The 18,910-nt window shown below is 38.2% G+C and overlaps 1 non-coding gene and 1 pseudogene across 1 annotated transcript; one reads left to right on the forward strand and one right to left on the reverse strand.

The window, feature by feature from the left end:
• Window positions 1-217: 217 nt before the first annotated feature.
• Window positions 218-18,910, forward strand: part of LOC105034237 (uncharacterized) — a 28,620-nt pseudogene continuing 9,927 nt past the window's right edge.
• On the reverse strand, window positions 8,892-8,997 carry LOC140853900 (small nucleolar RNA R71). The gene has a single exon (XR_012137042.1). It is a non-coding gene; the product is annotated as a small nucleolar RNA R71 (small nucleolar RNA).

Raw genomic sequence — 18,910 nt, forward strand, 5'->3', positions numbered from 1 at the left:
TTTTATTGTTATTTCTTTAAGTATGGAACATGTCCCCCTTTTTTTTCGTTCTTGGTTTTGTTATTGTTCATAAAGTAACTATGGTCTTGGAACCATCAAAATGGGCTGACTAAATTTAGTTGCCTATCTTGGTGCTGATATTACTTGGAATTCTTGTTTGTCTTAGTAAATCTTTCATTGCGGGAAGCATGTTCCATCAAAGTTGTCGGGCTCCTTCATGAATCTATATTTCCATCTGGAGCTGGAACCACGTGTTTTGCTCCATGCTAGCCAAGTTCCTGGTCCTGGTAATGAATACAATGCAAATCAATTGGAAAGTGAAAAACAGTTTTATGATGCTATAGTTTCACAGGTTCAGGTTGTATCTCTCATATGAGAAAAATGATTCCACTTCTTTCACGATGTCAACTATTGGATCACGTATTGACCACTCTGAAATCTGTGCAGGCAGATGGAAGAAAAATAATGGATCTTTGAAATTTTGTGCAGAGAGAGATCCAACGATTCACATTGCAAAAGAAGATCAATCATTCTTTCGCACGAAAGATACAACCCCAACCCCAGCTTTATTGTGATAACCTGATTTTCTTTTTATTGCACGAATTTAAAAGTAGTCTAAAAAGAAAAAGAAAAAAAAAAAAAGAAGGAAACGAAGAGACTCTGCTGGGAGTCTTCTTCCATCCAAAATCATCAGAGGAGAACTCGAATCTGGGGAAGATTTAGCCTCCTCTCCAACCTATAAATCTCTCCCATCCCGTCCTTAGCAATCAATGCCGAACAGCAACCTTCCTCCCTCCTCTTTCTCTCTCTTTTCTTCTACTGAAGCTATGGACACTCTCACTGTGTCTGCCTAAATTTCTCACCGGAGAAGCTACCAGAGCCTGAGGTAAGCTGCGCCCCTCATTTCTTTCTTCCTTCCCCTCCTTTCCATGCCATTGCGCATGGCCATCGACCGTCGGACTCGCCGGAAGCACCACCAAAAAGCAAAGCTTTATTTTTTTTTTCTGTTTTAACCAAATCTTTTTTCCATCTTTTCGGCTACTAGCGCCACCACCCACGGTGCCGCACCCCTGGATCATAATCCTCAGCCTCCCCATGATCCTCCACGGTGAGATCATGACCGTCGGTGAATGGCCAATGACCAAAAATGAAGAGAAACCCTAAGTGCCCTATTTTTTCATGCCCCTTTCTTGATTTCTCACCGGACAATCCTCGCTGCCTGCTGTCTCTTGCCCCACCGCCGTCGGCTGCCACTGTCGGACCTCTGCCTACTGCCGCCACCCATCCTCGGTCTTCCGGCCACCAGCCATAATGGACCACCCATGTCTCCCCTGTTCGGCCAAGAAAAGAAGAAAGGAAAAGAAGAAGAAAAGAAGAAAAGAAAAGAAAAAAAAAGAGAGAAAATACTTTTTCTCTCTTGTCTCTCTCCTCTAAGATTTTCTTTCTCTATCTTTTCTCTTTCTCTCTCAATCTGACCCATGGATCGTACTATGAATCTGATATGATCTTTTCAGAGAGATCCAGACTCACTTTGATATCCATGCAGTTTGTCGATTCTATTTTGGTCCTTACCATATATTTATAGATCTGATCATCGTTAATCTCTATGGAGTCATCATGACTTGGCCCTCGATGATGTTAATCATGAATTCTTCTTTTGAAAAATATGAAGATTTTCTCTCTATTTTCTCTCTCTTCACCCACTTTCTCTCTCTAAAAATATCTATGGACCTCTATTGAGTCATATCTTCTTCTTTTAAGAACCTATGTTAACTCCAACAAGATGACCTAAAACTGCTTTGATATTTGTGCCATATGTCAAACCCATGCCGGGCCTTTCTAGTATCTTTGAAATTCATTATTGATGAACTCTCTTGATCGATCTTGATCTTGATCCAATCTATGCTCCATAATTTTTTGATTAGAAATGCTTAGATCGGATCCTCAGCTAGGACACCATGAATTATTTCGATGTTCAGACAGTCTATCGGATCAACCATCCGATCAACGACCTCTTTTCTTATTTAATTTTATTGAACTCATTGAAAGAAAATTGATATGATTTAATATTTTAAATAGAATTATCTGATTTATTTAAGAAAGACTGAAGATCTAAGACGAATGAGGTAAGTGAATCTTACACTCTTTATATATTTTTAAATAGCCATATTTTCTATGCAAAAAATTATTATTGATGAAATCATATTTTTTTATAAAATAAGGATCAGCATATGTGATATGAAAAAGTATATTTTATTATGAGTATTGATTCCATGAATATATTTTATAAAAATAGTATGATTATGAAGTATGAATTTTATAATTTTTTCACCTATGTATATATATGTTTTAAGAAAAAGATATAAAGATTTCAAAAGCTCTCAGATAGCTATGAACGAATTCTTATGGGAAGGTTGACATCCAGAGCTAGCATCCACCCAAAATATAGCCCCACCAATGGGTATAAAGTTGGAATATAAAATAAGAACTTTAGCGATTAAGAAATATGGCCCTGTCATGGGTATAATAGTGATTTTAGTATGAATATCTGTGAGTAATATTTTTAAACATGATACGAATACATGATAAGAATGATTTATAATTTATGTTTATGAAATATTCATGATTTATGCAAGTATGATTTGATTTATAACTTATTTTATTATATGTTTATGAAATATTTGTTTTTGTAACATCTGTTAGTCTCTAAATATTATATTATCATAGAAAAGCTTATGCTTAATCTGATAAGAAAGCGTCGGTTCTACTTACTGAGTTAGTGTAGCTCACATCTTTTTTTTTTTTTATAGAGGAAAAAGGTTAGGATCGATGAAGGATTTAAGCTTGGAGATTTGCGTAGCAAGCTTAAAAATTTGGTAGTGAAAGTTTAGTTTATTTTATGATCATAGATTTATAGTTATCTATTTACGAATGTTGAGATTTGGGTTGGTACTTGCTTTTAAATTAATATTGGTTTAATTATTTGATGAATAATAAAATTGAATCTTTTATTATATTTTATTTATGAAGGATTTTAGTTGATTATTATTAATTAGCTTTATGTTATCGTGGGCTGTACCTCTCAGTAGTATGGCCGTGTTATGTTTTGAATTTAGGACGTGATATTTTATGGTATCATAGTCTAGGTTATGATTACTTGGAACTATGAATTAAGTAACTAGGGCATGATATAAGTAATATCAAAGCCTAGGTTATGATCACTAAGGACTGTAACATAAGTGATATTTGAGTATAGGATTACGATCACTAAGGACATGGTCAATGTAGCCTAAAGGATTCAAAGATTGGATTTCAGGTCAATAAATATTATGATAGAATTTATTTAGTGGCATATGATGTATATAATAGAACTGATGAGTTATGTCTTGCATTTTAATAAATAAGATTTGACCTAAGTATGAGAGATATTGACTCTAGAACAAAGTAGGATATATTGATATGTTATGTTGAGTATGCTTGATTAATTGTTATTTAGATGATTCTAAAATTTTAAACTTGATATGAGTGAAGATTATGATTTTTTTAATTTTGATGTTGATTGTTTGATCATTATAATTTTAGAAAGGAAGCTATTTAGAATGTGATCTAAGAAAAAAAAGTTTGTATCATATGAGAGAGAAATATTTTTGAGCGTTGAACCTACAGAAGGATCATATATGAAACTTGTATGTAAATAAAAAAATATATTTGATTCTTTTGGTGGATGAATTTTATAATGAGAGTATGACATACACATTTTGATGAATTTTTTTTATAAAAAAATTACCATCTTTTGTATTGGAATATTTGATCTACCCTATGTTTGTTGAAGATAATAGAGTATATTAATTATTTCAAATCAAAGTTTAGGTTTTGGAGCTCATCTAAGGTATCCTGCTATTATCAAATTCTTGAAAGACTGCATAATTTTTAATAAATAAGGAATAAGGTTTTATGTCAAATTATTTTTTGATGCTAAGGGTCATGATAAAGGAAGCTCTATAAGAGATAACTGAATTGATTCTACTCGCAATGATATTGATTTAAGGTCTTCTAATTTATTAGAGATTTGAGTTAATTATTTTACAAAGAAAGGTTGATTTAGAATCATCCTATTGATTGTTAGGTAAATCTAAAGTTAACTTACTCCCAATTAATTCTAGATGTATTAGATTCTAGATGAATAGTGAAAGCTTATGCAATGGTTTTAAACATACAAAATGAATCAATATTTAATTTTGATGTGGTATGTTTGAGGAATAGTTAAGGACAAAGCAACTTAGAGTTTTACTCTAGTTCTATCAAATAAATAAATAAATAAAAATTGGATTTTATTTTATTTTTAGATTCTAATGTAAATGATATTTTTGTTATGATTCATCTAGTAGCCTTGGAGGACTTGAGGGATTAGATCAGAGTGCATAATAGAAGTGTTGTGGTTGAATTATATTAAAACTAGTTAAAAGTATTAATGATATAAATGGAGCTTGACTTTTGCAAAAGAGACTGTCATTGACAAACAAAAGGATAAGATTGTTGATCCTTAGGCTCATTTAGATGTTGCAATACTACCTTCGGATTCTTTTATTATTAATAATAGTCAGAAGATTGTTAAGCATCTTAAGTTTAAGGTTGTGGATTGATATTTCTTGGATAAGCTCGGATGTAGAATATTTGGGTATAGATATTCTTTTTCTATCTTTGATATTATTATTTCATTTGTTTGATTGGATTCGAGGATTTTCTATGATAAAAATTTAATTGTTACAACATATAAGAAGTTAAAAAGATAAAGAAGATTGTAGATTATGGTGAGCATCTAATGTTATTGACTTTTCTGTTTTCTTAAGAATAGATAGGGTTGATCATGATTTTCAGATGAAATTAATCAAGAGTAAATAATTTTATGCCCAAGGAAGTTTGATATTTAAGCTAAGATCAAGGGATCAAAAAAATTCATTATCTTGCAGATAAAAATAATCTAGTTTTGAAATATTATATAATTATTTATGTTGGATCAAGTACTTTGAGACGTAGATAATTTGAAAGCTTAAGGACAGTATGAAGATTATATACTTTCAATGTTCGAAATCTCAGGTATGTCAAGTTTCGAGGATAATTTTTTTTAAAAAAAATATAGAATGTGATAATCTAATTTTTTTTTTATCGCACGAATCTCAAAGTAGCTTAAAAAGAAAAAAAAAGAAGGAAATGAAGAAGACTCCCGCTGGGAGTCTTCTTCCATCCAAAATTATTGGAGGAGAAGTCGAATTTGGAGAGGATTCGGCCTCCCCTCCAACCTATAAATCTCTCCCTTCTGGTCCTTAGCAATCAACGTCGAACAACAGCCTTCCTCCCTCCTCTTTCTCTCTTTTTTCTTTAGCTGAAGCTATGGACACCCTCACTGTGTCTGCCTAAATTTCTCATCGGAGAAGTTGTCGGAGCCTAAGGTAAGTCCCGCCCCTTCTTTCCCTCTTCCTTCCTCTCCTTCCCATGCCATTGTGCACAGCCGTCGGCTATCGGACTCGCCAGATGCACCACCAAAAGGCAAAGCTCTATTTTTTTCTATTTTAATTGAATCTTTTTCCCATCTTTCCGACCACTAACGCCACCAACTGTGGTGCCACACCCCTAAACCATAATCCTCAGCCTCCCCACGATCCTCCATGGTGAGATTATGACCATCGATGAACGGCCAACGATAAAAAATGAAGAGAAACCATAGGTGCCCTATTTTTTTGCTTCCCTTTCTTGATTTCTCACCAGACGATCCCCGTCGTTGACTGTCTTTTGCCCCACCTCCGTCGACCGTTACTACTAGACCTTCGCTTATTGCCGCTACCCATCCCCGATCTTCCGACCACCAGCCACAACGGACCACCCATGTCTCCCTTGTTTGGCCAAGAAAAGAAGAAAGGAAAAGAAGAAGAAAAGAAGAAAAGAAAAGAAAAGATAAAAAAAAGAGGAATAAGAGAGAAAATACTTTTTTTCTCTCTTGTCTCTCTCTTTTAAGATTTTCTCTCTCTATCCTCTCTTTTTCTCTCTCTATCTGACCCATGGACCATACTATGAATCTGATATGATCTTTTCAGAAAGATCCGAACTCACTTTGACATCCGTACATGATAAACACTTAATTTAAGTATTTTAAAGTAAAAAATTATATTTAATTTATTTTATTTATTAAGAATTTGATGTTTCTTTTTATGTTTTACAGGAAAGGTGATCACCGATACAAAGAGTCCGATTCGCAGATCAAAAAGACTCAAGTTTGAAGAAAATTGGACTTAAAATGAAATTAAAATAAAAGAAGGATGCATACGGTATTATAGAAAATGAAGATACTATGCAAGGAATCCAAAAGGATATAGGCGTTATTTTAAAGAAACAAAAGTTTCTTTTTGTAATTGAAAAACTTTTGTAATTTGTTTCATGGGTGCTTTCCTCGTGAACGTGGCATTGCGGGCATGGGCGCGAGCGGCACAGCGGTGCACGGATCGCGGCAGCAGACGCGCAGGCGACGCGTAGGCGACGTGCAGCGCGGGTGGAGCGCGGATGACGTGCATGCGAGTGCGGACGCAGGTGCGGCATTTGGACGCGCGGTCTTTAGTATTTTTTTTCTTTAGTCCCATATCGGAAAATCATGTAAAACTCTTCCCTCCTAACACCTATAAAAAGGCTCTTGTACTTCTATTTGAGGATCATCCCAAAAATTCTTCTAGAGCCTTGCATAGAGGAAAAGAAAGAGACTACTTCATGAGCAGCTAGGCTAGCAGTCTCGAGAGTGGAGAAGAAACTTTGTAACGATACAGAGCGGGTTTATTGTTCTAAACTTTCTTGTATTTCTTTATATGAAATAAAGATTATGCTTTTTATTTAAATTGTCATGAGTTCTTTATTTGCTCTCTTTCATATGCTTTTATTTATGCTTTTCTGTTAGATTAATATTAGAAATAATTTTTACTTTCCGAAGATGCGTCGTGATCTACGGATACGGGACGTGCCGAAGAAAGAAGAGTTGTTTACTTAGTACTTTTCGAAGACGCACCGTGATCTACGGGTACGGAGCGTGCCGAGAAAAGATAGATATTTTTTTTAAGATTAATTCATCAATTTAATTAAAAAAAAGAGATACAACTCTGCTAGTACAAAATTAATTCAAAACTCTCGAGCTCTTTATTTTCTTATTATATCAATTTTAAGATAATTTATTTTCTAAATCAAAACAATGCTTCTTTCTTTTATTTTGCAATCTCAACTTAGCCCAAGGTCTCTGAGGATACGATCTCGACTCATCCTACCTACGTAGTGAGTAGAGTTATTTTTGGTGCTATCAACGACTACGCATAAAATTTTGGCACCGTTGTCGGGGATCTTGGCACGGTTGAATTAAAAAATTAAAAAAAAATAAAAAAAAAATACTTTTCAATTTTTATTTCTCGCTTTAAATTTTTTTCAGTGCTTTCTAGCTAGATAATCTTATTTGCATAATTACATAATTACCTTGCATAACTAATTTACTACTTTTTAATCTTAGGAATTTTTCTGCTTAGAATAATTTGCTACTTTTTATAGCCTAGTGATTTATTGCTTTTTAGACTTAATCACTTAAACTTATTTTCTTGCAAAACTAAAAAAAAACTAAAAAAATATATATAAAAAGATAAAACTATAAACCTTTTTTTTTTTAAAAAAAAAGAGAAGCCACTGACATTTCATAACACTTAACTAAAATAGTGTAACCTCAAATATAAAAATTTCTAACTTGATTGGACACCTTGTTTCTTTGCATTGCATCTCCATAATTAATCTTAAGGGCAATAACCCATTAACCAGATAAGGTGGGGATTTGATCACCCTTCCTTGGTCCAAAAATTATAACCTTCATTCTGCATTAAACCAAGCCTTAATTTTAAAATCAACTAGACGTCAGCCCTAGGAATTTTGAGCTCAATAGGACAAGAAAGCTCTAGAGTTGAACCGAGTGTGGATTGGTTAATTGCTCGGTGTCTAAGGCAAGTGGTTAAAGAAAGTGATTTTTAATTGGTTCCGTTGACTGACCTGGCCAACTCAGTTGGTGTCTAAGAAAAGCAACGAGCAGGGAACCTCCCACATCTTACGCTTACCTGGCCGAGTGAGTTAGTCAGTCTTGAGCTTGGAGTGCTCAAAGGCGGTCTTGAAAGTTAGGAGCTGTCTAGATCTAAGTTAACCCTAGGATAGAGAGTCTATGCTTGTTTAAGTTGATTGCAATTAATATCTAAACATTAACTAATTTCTCCCTTTTCATAGATTTTAGATTCTTAGGTTCTTCTCTTTAGATTTTCTTCACTCTTTTCTCACTTTATTATAAATATATATATATATATTATAAAAACTAAAATTTTTTGTGTTTGCTCTAAAGTATAATTATAGGGTGTATGCTTGGCCGTAGATCGTTACGACCAGAAATTCAACCTTTTGATCCAGAAATAGAAAGAACCTTTAGAGCCAACAGACGTAAAAATATAGACCAAAATCAGGAGAATGATCCACCCAGGCAATTGAAAGAGTACTTTACTCCTTCCACATATACCTACTCTCCTTGTATTCAAGTACCCCCTGTGGAGGCCACTCAATATGAAATTAAGTCCAGTGTAATCCAAATGTTACCTTCATTTTATGGACTTAGTAATGAGGACCCTTATAAACATCTTGAAGAATTTCTTGAGATATGCTCAACTGTCAAAATTCATAACTTCTCCGATGATGCTCTTAGGTTAAAATTATTTCCTTTCTCACTTAAGGACAAAGCCAAATACTGGCTACATACTTTGGATTCCATGACTATATCAACCTGGGACCAGCTGCAAGGAGAGTTTCTCAAGAAATATTTTTTCATAGGAAAAACTAATCAAATAAGGAAAGCCATAACTAGTTTTTCCCAATTAGATGGAGAAATATTTCATGAAACATGGGAGAGATTAAAGGACCTTATTAGAAAATATCCTCACCATGCTGTACCCAAGTGGCAGTTAATCTAATATTTTTATGATGGGCTATCTGAAAGACATCGATAAATGGTCGATGTATCATGTGGTGGGACATTCATACTGAAAAGTGAGAATAAAGCATGGCAACTGTTTGAAATTTTAAGTGAAAATTCATTACATCATATGTTTGCCTCTATTAGAGGTAAACCCATGTTAAACCCAAAGAGAGGTGGAATATATGAAGTAGGAAATACCATAGATATCCATCATAAGGTAGATAAATTATCCCAAAAGTTAGATCGATTATTAAGTATAGGACAGTCACCTTCTCCATCCCGTCAGATATAAGATATACGTGCATTGTGTTCGAGCCCCACTCATTGTGTGAATGATTGTTCGGTTGCACCATAGTTTCCTGAATATGTACAAGAACAAGTCCATCAAGCCCAAACTACTCATAGATCAGAGAACAATCCCTATTCTAGTACGTACAATCCGGGATGGAGAAACCATCCGAATTTCTCATGGAAATCACAACCAGTGGTTCCTCCAGTGCAACAAAGATCAGGTTATCCGGATGCGACTTATAGGCATCCATCTCAGCCACAATACCAGAACCCTCCTTAACCCACTCCGAGTACTCATAGCTCGACTTTCGAAGAAAAGGTACTGCAAGCACTTAAAGGACTAGAAATGAATACCCAACTCCTTCACTCCCATACGCAATCAATAGCAAAGCTAGAGACCCAGATGGGTCAGCTAGCAACAGCTTTCAGTAGGAGGGAAGAAGGCAAATTACCCAGTCAGCCTATTAATAACCCAAAAGGACAGTACATGACTGAAAGCTCCATTGGTCCTGAAATTTTTTTCGAACATGCCAAATCGATTATGACCCTTAGAAGCAAAAAAATCTTAAATCAACCTGAAGTAATCCAACAACAAGAGCAACCAATTTCAGCTACAACAGAAAAGAAGAAATTTGAAGAGAAGAAAGAACTTATTAACCCAGCACCTACACCTAAAGCTCCATTTCCCAGTGCTTTAGAATCCTCTCTGCCTCTTGATAAGAAGGGTATAAAAATGAATGAAATGTTGGAACTGTTTAAACAGGTTCAGATAAACTTACCTCTTCTCGATGCCATTAAGCAAGTTCCAACCTATGCTAAATTTTTAAAGGACCTGTGTACACAGAAACGAAAATCAAAGGCACAAATACTATGAAAAGTCCACCTAACTGAGCAGGCTAGCTCAGTTTTCCAGTAAATTGCCCCACCCAAACTGAAAGATCCAGGTACCCCAATTATTTCTTGTGTCATAGGGGATCTCACGATTAAGAAGGCACTATTAGACTTGGGTGTAAGTGTCAACCTTCTCCCGAGCTCTGTATATGACCTATTTGGATTTGAAGAGTTAAAACCCACGACAGTGACCTTACAACTAGCAGACCGATCCATTAAGGTACCCCGTGGAATGTTGGAAGACGTATTGGTGAAAATAGATGAATTTTACTTTTCTGTTGATTTTCTTGTGCTGGATATGGAATCTGGCAGCAACCCCAACCAAATACCAATCATCCTAGGTAGACCCTTCTTAGCAACCGCTAATGCTTGTATAAATTGTAGGATCGGAGTTATGGATGTATCTTTCGGAAATAAGAAGCTAAGGTTGAATATTTTCAATGCATCTTTGGGACCACCTGTGTACGACCATAATGAGATCAACTTGTTAGAGGAAGTTATAGAAGATAAAGCTCCTGCCTTGCTCAACTCAGATCCTTTACAGGCATGTCTAACACATTTTGGAATGGATAATTTTGATATTGATGGATACACTGAAGAAATACATGCTTTGCTACAACCCTCCAATTTTAGCACCAATCCCCCTTGGACTGTAAAGTACGAGCAATTACCAATTCAATCAAGCCCTCTGGTACCATCCTTAGAAGCACCACCTACGCTAGAGCTAAAGCCTCTTCCTACCACGCTGAAATATTCATTTCTTGGATCCAATGACACCCTTCCAGTGATCATTGCATCTGACCTAACCAACGATCAGGAAGACAAACTTGTCGGGATACTCAAAAAGCATAAAGAGGCTATAGGGTGGTCAATTGCCAATTTGAAGGGTATAGATCCTTCTGTTTGCATGCATCATATTCACTGCGAGGTTGAGGCAAAACCACATAGGGACATGCAACGAAGATTGAATCCGAATATGTGGGAAGTCGTGAAAAAGAAAATAGTGAAATGGCTAGATGCTGGAATTATCTACCCAATTTTGGATAGCCAATGGGTTAGTCCAACCCAGGTAGTACCTAAGAAGTCAGGTATTACCGTAGTAGAGAATGATAAGGGTGAGTTAATTCCTACTCGTGCAACAACTGGTTGGCGAGTATGTGTAGACTACCGAAAGCTGAATGCCATTACTAGGAAAGATCATTTTTCTTTACCTTTTATTGACCAAATTTTAGAACGGCTAGCAGGACAAAGTTTCTTCTATTTTCTAGATGGATATTCAGGATATAACCAGATCCCGATATTTCCTGCTGATCAAGAAAAGACTACTTTCACATGCCCATATGGAATATTTGCATTTAGACGTATGCCATTCGGTCTTTGCAATGCACCAGCCACTTTTCAACGGTGCATTTTGACCATCTTTTCTGATATGGTCGATAAATTTCTAGAAGTCTTCATGGATGATTTTTCAGTATTTGGCTCTACCTTTGATGATTGTCTTCAGAACCTAGCCAAGGTTCTTCAATGATGTATAGAGACAAATTTGATTTTAAGTTGGGAGAAGAGCCATTTTATGGTTCGTGAAGAAATCGTGCTTGGACATATTGTATCCAAGCGAGGGATCGAAGTAGATAAAGCAAAGGTTGAAGTAATCTTGAAATTGCCTCCCCCAACCTCGGTTAAACAGGTGCGATCATTTCTAGGCCATGCAGGTTTCTATAGGCACTTCATTAAGGATTTCAGCAAGATATCACGACCCTTGTGCAGCTTGCTTGCCAAGAAAAATTCTTTTGATTTTAATGAAGATTGCCTAACTGCTTATAATAAACTCAAAACTGCCTTAACCACTGCACCAATCATAAAATCTCTGGATTGGACCCTACCATTTGAAATCATGTGTGATGTTTCTGATTATGCTATAGGGGCAGTCCTTGGTCAAAGATTTAATCGAGAACCGCATGTAATTTATTATGCAAGTAAAACTCTTTCAGATGCTCAATTGAATTACACCACGACTGAAAAAGAGTTACTCGCTGTTGTGTTTGCCCTAGATAAATTTAGATCATACCTTTTGGGCTCCAAGGTCCTAGTATACTCCGATCATGCAGCACTGAAACATCTGCTATCCAAAAAAGATACAAAACCTAGGCTGATTAGATGGATCCTTCTATTATAAGAATTTGATTTAGAAATTTTAGACAAAAAGGGCTCCAAAAACTTGGTAGCAGATCATATTTCTAGGATCCTGGTAGAACACAATAAAGAAAGGATTAAAGATAGGTTTCTGGATGAACAACTCTTTTCAATCTCTTCCACTGATCTTCCCTGGTTCGCTCATATAGTCAATTACTTGGCAGTGGGACAAATCCCATCTCACTAGACCCAACAAGAGAAAAATAGATTTTTCTCCCAAGTAAAGTACTATTTCTGGGAAGAACCAGAATTGTTCAAATATTGCCCAGATCAAGTAATCCGACGTTGTGTCCCCGAGTGTGAAGTCCAAGGTATTCTTACTTTCTGCCACTCGTTAGCATGTGGGGGACATTTTAATGGAAGAAAAACTGTAGCAAAGGTGTTGCAGAGTGGATTTTATTGGCCGACACTATTCAAAGATGCACATGAATTTGGCCGTAATTGCTTGCGATGCCAGCAAACAGGAAATATTTCGAGAAAAGATATGATGCCCCTGTCCCCTATTCTTGTTGTAGAAATTTTTGATGTTTGGAGAATTGATTTCATGGGATCCTTTCCCTCCTCATTTGGATTCGAGTATATTTTGGTAGCAGTGGACTACGTATCAAAATGGGTAGAGGCTATGGCAACCCGAACCAATGATCACAAAGTCGTGATCAAGTTCATTCAGCATAACATCTTTAGTCGATTTGGATACCCAAGAGCCATAATTAGCGATGGGGGTACACACTTCACAAATAAGCACTTCGACATGCTAATGAAAAAATATAGAATAACTCATAAAGTTGCCACACCTTATCACCCCTAGACAAGTGGTCAAGTTGAGGTCTCCAATAGAGAGATCAAGCATATTCTTGAAAAAATGGTAAGACCCGATAGAAAAGATTGGTCAGCACGCTTGGATGATGCATTATGGGCTTACCGTACTGCTTTTAAAATACCCATAGGAATGTCTCCTTATCGACTTGTATTCGGAAAAGCTTGTCATCTGTCGGTGGAATTGGAACATCGTGCATTTTGGACCATATGGCAATTTAACTTTGATATGATAAATGCAGGTTCCAATAGGAGACTTCAACTAAATGAACTTGAAGAGCTACGCAACGAAGCGTATGAGAGTGTCAGAATTTATAAGGCTCGAACTAAAGCATACCACGATAAATTCATTGCATGAAAAATATTTGAGCCCAATCAAAAAGTTTGGCTCTTCAATTCTAGGTTGCATCTGTTTCCTGAAAAACTTCGCTCATGTTGGGACGGACCTTTCATTGTAACTCAGGTATTTCCTCATGGAGCTATAGAACTCAAAAATCCTAAACAGGGGAACACCTTTAAAGTGAACGGTCAGTGATTGAAACCTTACATAGATAGAATTAGTGATGGAAAATTAATTGAATCTATTGATTTAGTGGATCCAATACCGCCATAATACTCAATTCAGTCTGGCTGAAGACGTAAAACTTAGCGCTTATTGGGAGACAACCCAACGATTTCATTTTTTTTTTACTTTTTACTTTACTGCAGCTGCAGAAATTTAGAACAAAAGCCTATTAATCAATGAAGCTATCTTCAACTTTCGAAGCAAAATTATCCCAAGTGCACTCTCTCCTTTTATTTTCGTTGCTTTCTACTCCATTGAGGACAATGTAGATTAAGTTAGGGGGAAGGAAATTAATAAAATCTTCGAGTATAGTCAGAAATAATTAGTTTTGTGTATCCGAATTTTATTTTGATTAAGAGTCAATTAGGCATCCTAATCAATGAATGATTAACGGTCAAGATAATTTTAGAGATACTGAGGAATAAATTATTAAAAAAACCCAATGAATGGCAGGGTTTAGACTAAACTAAAATTTAAGGATGATTCTACAACCCTCTTCTTACTGATCTCAATAAAGAATCTGCTTCATGAGAGATTGGGTGGAAAGATCGAGGTATGCAAAAATTCTCCTTAAAATTTTATTTTTATTAAAAAATAATAAAAAAAAATATTGGTTTCCTACGGAGTAACCGGGCCCTTTCGCTTAGGTAAGCGTTGTGGTTCGCGTAAAAAGGTGAGCAATGTTAAAAAAAAAAAAGTGGATAATAAGGGGGTTAAATTGCAAGAAGATAATAAACCTTTCTCACATTAAGTTAGAGGATTTAAAGAGTAAAGTGGAGAGTTGGTGAAAGAAAAGCTCTTGAAATTTCTTTAGTTAATACTCAGCCACTAATTGGGTCAAATTGATAATCCAATGAAGTATCTCTTTAATGGTCTGATCAAGTATCACCTACCTTTTGGGATGCCTAACCTAACTTTTTATTCAAAATCAAGTCGGTACATAATACTGATATATCTATTTTACTCGAGGACGAGCAAAATTCAAGTTGGGGGGTGTGATAAACACTTAATTTAAGTATTTTAAAGCAAAAAATTATATTTAATTTATTTTATTTATTAAAAATTTGATGTTTCTTTTTATGTTTTACAGGAAAGATGATCGTCGATACAAAGAGTCCGATTCGCAGATCAAAAAGACTCAAGTTTGAAGAAAATTGGACTTAAAATGAAATTAAAATAAAAGAAGGATGCATACGGTATTATAAAAAATGAAGATACTATGCAAGGAATCCAAAAGGATATAGGCATCATTTTAAAGAAACAAAAGTTTCTTTTTGTAATTGGGAAACTTTTGTAATTTGTTTCACGGGTGCTTTCCTCATGAACGCGGCATTGCGGGCGTGGGCGCGAGCGGCACAGCGCGGGCCAGCGCGGGTGCGGGCGTGAGTGGCACAGTGGTGCACGGATCGTGGCAGCAGATGCGCAGGCGACGCGTAGGCGACGCGCAGTGCGGGCGGAGCACAGACGACGTGCAGGCGGGCGCAGACGCAGGTGCGGCATTCGGACGCGCGGTCTTTAGTATTTTTTTTCTTTAGTCCCATATCAAAAAATCATGTAAAACTCCTCCCTCCTAACATCTATAAAAAGGCTCTTGTACTTCTATTGGAGGATCATCCCAGAAATTCTTCTAGAGCCTTGCATAGAGGAAAAGAAAGGGACTACTTCATGAGCAGCTAGGCTAGCAGTCTCGAAAGTGGAGAAGAAACTTTGTAACGACACAGAGCGGGTTTATTGTTCTAAACTTTCTTGTATTTCTTTATATGCAATAAAGATTATGCTTTTTATTTAAATTGTCATGAGTTCTTTATTTGCTCTCTTTCATATGCTTTTATTTATGCTTTCCTATTAGATTAATATTAGGAATAATTTTTACTTTTCGGAGACGTGTCATGATCTACGGATACGGAGCGTGCCGAGGAAAGAAGAGTTGTTTACCTAGTACTTTTTGGAGACGCACCGTGATCTATGGGTACGGAGCGTGCCGAGAAAAGATAGGTATTTTTTCTAAGATTAATCACATCAATTTAATTAAAAAAAAGAGATACAACTCTGCTAGTACAAAATTAATTCAAAACTCTCGAGTTCTTTATTTTTTTATTACATCAATTTTAAGATAATTTATTTTCTAAATCAAAACAATGCTTCTTTCTTTTATTTTGCAATCTCAACTTAGCCCAAGGTCCCTGAGGATACGATCTGGACTCATCCTACCTACGTAGTGAGTAGAGTTATTTTTGGTGCTATCAACGACTATGCATCAGTACAGTTTGTCAATCCCTGTCCAGTCCTTACTATATATTTATAGATCTGAACACTGTTAACCCCCATGGAGTCATCATGACTTGGCCTCGATGATGTTAATCAGGAATTTCTCTTTTGAGAAATATGAAGATTTTCTCTCCATTTTCTCTCTTTACTTTCTCTCTTCACCAAATTTCTCTCTCTAAAAATATCTATGGACTCCTATCGAGTCATGTCTTCCTCTTCTAAGAACCTATGTTGACTCCAACAAGATGATCTGAAACTACTTTAATATTTGTACTATATGTCAAACCCATACCATGCCTGTCTAGTATCTTTGAAACCTACTATTGATGAACTCTGTTGATCGATCTTGATCTTGATCCAATCTATGCTCTATAATTTCTTGATCAGAGTCACTTAGATCGGATCCTCAGCTAGGAGGCCATGAATTGTTTCGGTGTCCGGACAGCTTATCGCACCGATCATTCGATCAACGACCTCTTTCCTTATTTAATTTTATTGAACTCATTAAAAGAAAATTGATTATATTTTAATATTTTAAATAAGATTATCTGATTTATTTAAGGAAGACTAAAAATCTAAGACGAATGAGATAAATGGATCTTACACTCCTTATATATTTTTAAATAACCATATTTTCTATGCAAAGAATTATTGTTGATGAAATCATATTTTTTATAAAATAAGGATCAGCATATGTGATATGAAAAAGTATATTTTATTATGAGTATTGATTTCATAAATATATTTTATTAAAATAGTATGATTATGAAGTATAAATTTTATGATTTTTTTACCTATGTATATGTATGTTTTAAGAAAAAGATGCAAATATTTCAAAAGCTCTCAGATAGGTATTGTTGGTGCAAAAATCCGCCTGCGTCGGAGAAGCTGGAGTTGAGGAAGCCGCGGTCGCCGCCGGGACCTGCAAGGGAAGTCTAAACCGGAGGTGGGGTTGCTCCGGCAAGACCCTCCGACGCTCAAGTCAGTTCTCTGCCTCAACAAGAATGGAGTGCTCGAACGGAGAATATAGCAGAGTTTTGAGATAAGAAAAATGAGCTTAAAAAATAACGTATCTGAGTCCCCCCTTTTATAGGCGGGGGGAGGCAACGGACTGACGGCGACGTGTGTAACTGCCTGGTAGTGGGCCGCCCATGGCCAGGGGAATTGATTACGAAAGATAATGGAGCAGACACGTGGGTATCACCTCGACTTGCCACGTGGAATCTGTTATGAGGGGTGGAGCAGCGTCCGTCGTCAGGAGAATCGCATGGTATCCGTCGCAGGAGGTGGAGCAGGTTCGTGGCCGTTACTGTGGCCTACCAGGGGGATAATGGAGCTGTGCGGAGTCCACCACAGGAAGTGGAGCAGGGCGGCCATGGCTGCTGCGGCTTGTCAGGGAATGATGATGCTGTGTGGAGTCCGCCACAGGAGGTGGAGCAGGGTCGCGGCCATTTTGAGGGCCTGTCAGGGGGCGCGGATCTGTCGATTGAAGCTCGACAATGGTCGGAGCCATCGTGAGCGGAGCCCGGCTTCCGTAGGAGTCCGGGCGGAGCTGTTCTGATGTCGGCGGCGGAGTTCGGCTCCCGTAGGAGTCCGGGCGGAGCTGTGATGATGGCGGCAGAGCCCGGCTCCTGCAGGAGCCCGGGCGGAGCTGCGCTGCAAACAAAGTCAAGGGTGAAGTCCGGCTCTGATAGGAGTCCGGATTGAGCTTACCAGCAATTGATATTGAGAGCGGAGCCCGGCTCCCGTAGGAGTCCGGGCGGAGCTGTTTTGATGTCGGCGGCGGAGCCCGACTCCCGTAGGAGTCCGGACGGAGCAGCGCTTGCTGATGGCGGTGGAGCCCGGCTCCCGTAGGAGTCCGGGCGGAGCTGCGCTGCAAACAAAGTCAAGGGTGAAGTCCGGCTCTCGTAGGAGTCCGGATTGAGCTTACCAGCAATTGATATTGAGAGCGGAGCCCGGCTCCCGTAGGAGTCCGGTCGGAGCTGTTTTGATGTCGGCGGCGGAGCCCGGCTCCTGTAGGAGTCCGGGCGGAGCAGCGCTTGCTGATGGCGGTGGAGTCCGGCTCCCGTAGGAGTCCGGGCGGAGCTGCACTGCAAGCAAAGTCAAGGGTGAAGCCCGGCTCTGATAGGAGCCCGGATTGAGCTTACCAGCGATTGATATTGAGAGCGGAGCCCGGCTCCCGTAGGAGTCCGGGCGGAGCTGTTTTGATGTCGGCGGCGGAGCCCGGCTCCCGTAGGAGTCCGGGCGGAGCAGCGCTTGCTGATGGCGGTGGAGCCCGGCTCCCGTAGGAGTCCGGGTGGAGCTACGCCGTGGGTTCCGGCTGTGGGTATTTTATACCCAACACCAGTCCCCCTACATCCGAGTTTTGAATTTCAAACGAAGGAAGTACACAGAAGTACAGCCGGAACCATCCCTTCGAATCCCGCGCCCTGCCGCTCCCAGAAATTTTGGCATTAAATGAGCGCGTGCCGGAGTCTTTTCGAATTGGGGCGGAACGAGGGGACGCTTCGAAGACCCCGCAGATACGCTGGCCTAGGTACGGCGCAATTATGGCCCTGCCAACCGCCAGCCGCCTTCAGCCGTCTTCCATGGGGAGTGGGACACGTGTCGAGCGCGGACTGGCCTGGGGGGACTGGAGATCATTATGGCGCCGGATCCCAGGGTCTATTTAAACCCGTCCTCCCTCCTTCAGGCGTCCTACTCCATTTTTGATTTTCGCTGGCGTCTGTCATCTCCCCGAGAGTCTGTTCTCGCGAACGCCCTTTCGAGCCGTAGGCGCCTTCCGTCTCAGAGCAAGATAGGTTAGTGCCCACCTTCTTTTCACCGCCTAGGGATCTTTCGTCTTTTCATTCTCTTCGTGT

Source organism: Elaeis guineensis, chromosome 14 (assembly GCF_000442705.2).
Source record: "Elaeis guineensis isolate ETL-2024a chromosome 14, EG11, whole genome shotgun sequence".
Taxonomy (NCBI): Eukaryota; Viridiplantae; Streptophyta; class Magnoliopsida; order Arecales; family Arecaceae; genus Elaeis; species Elaeis guineensis.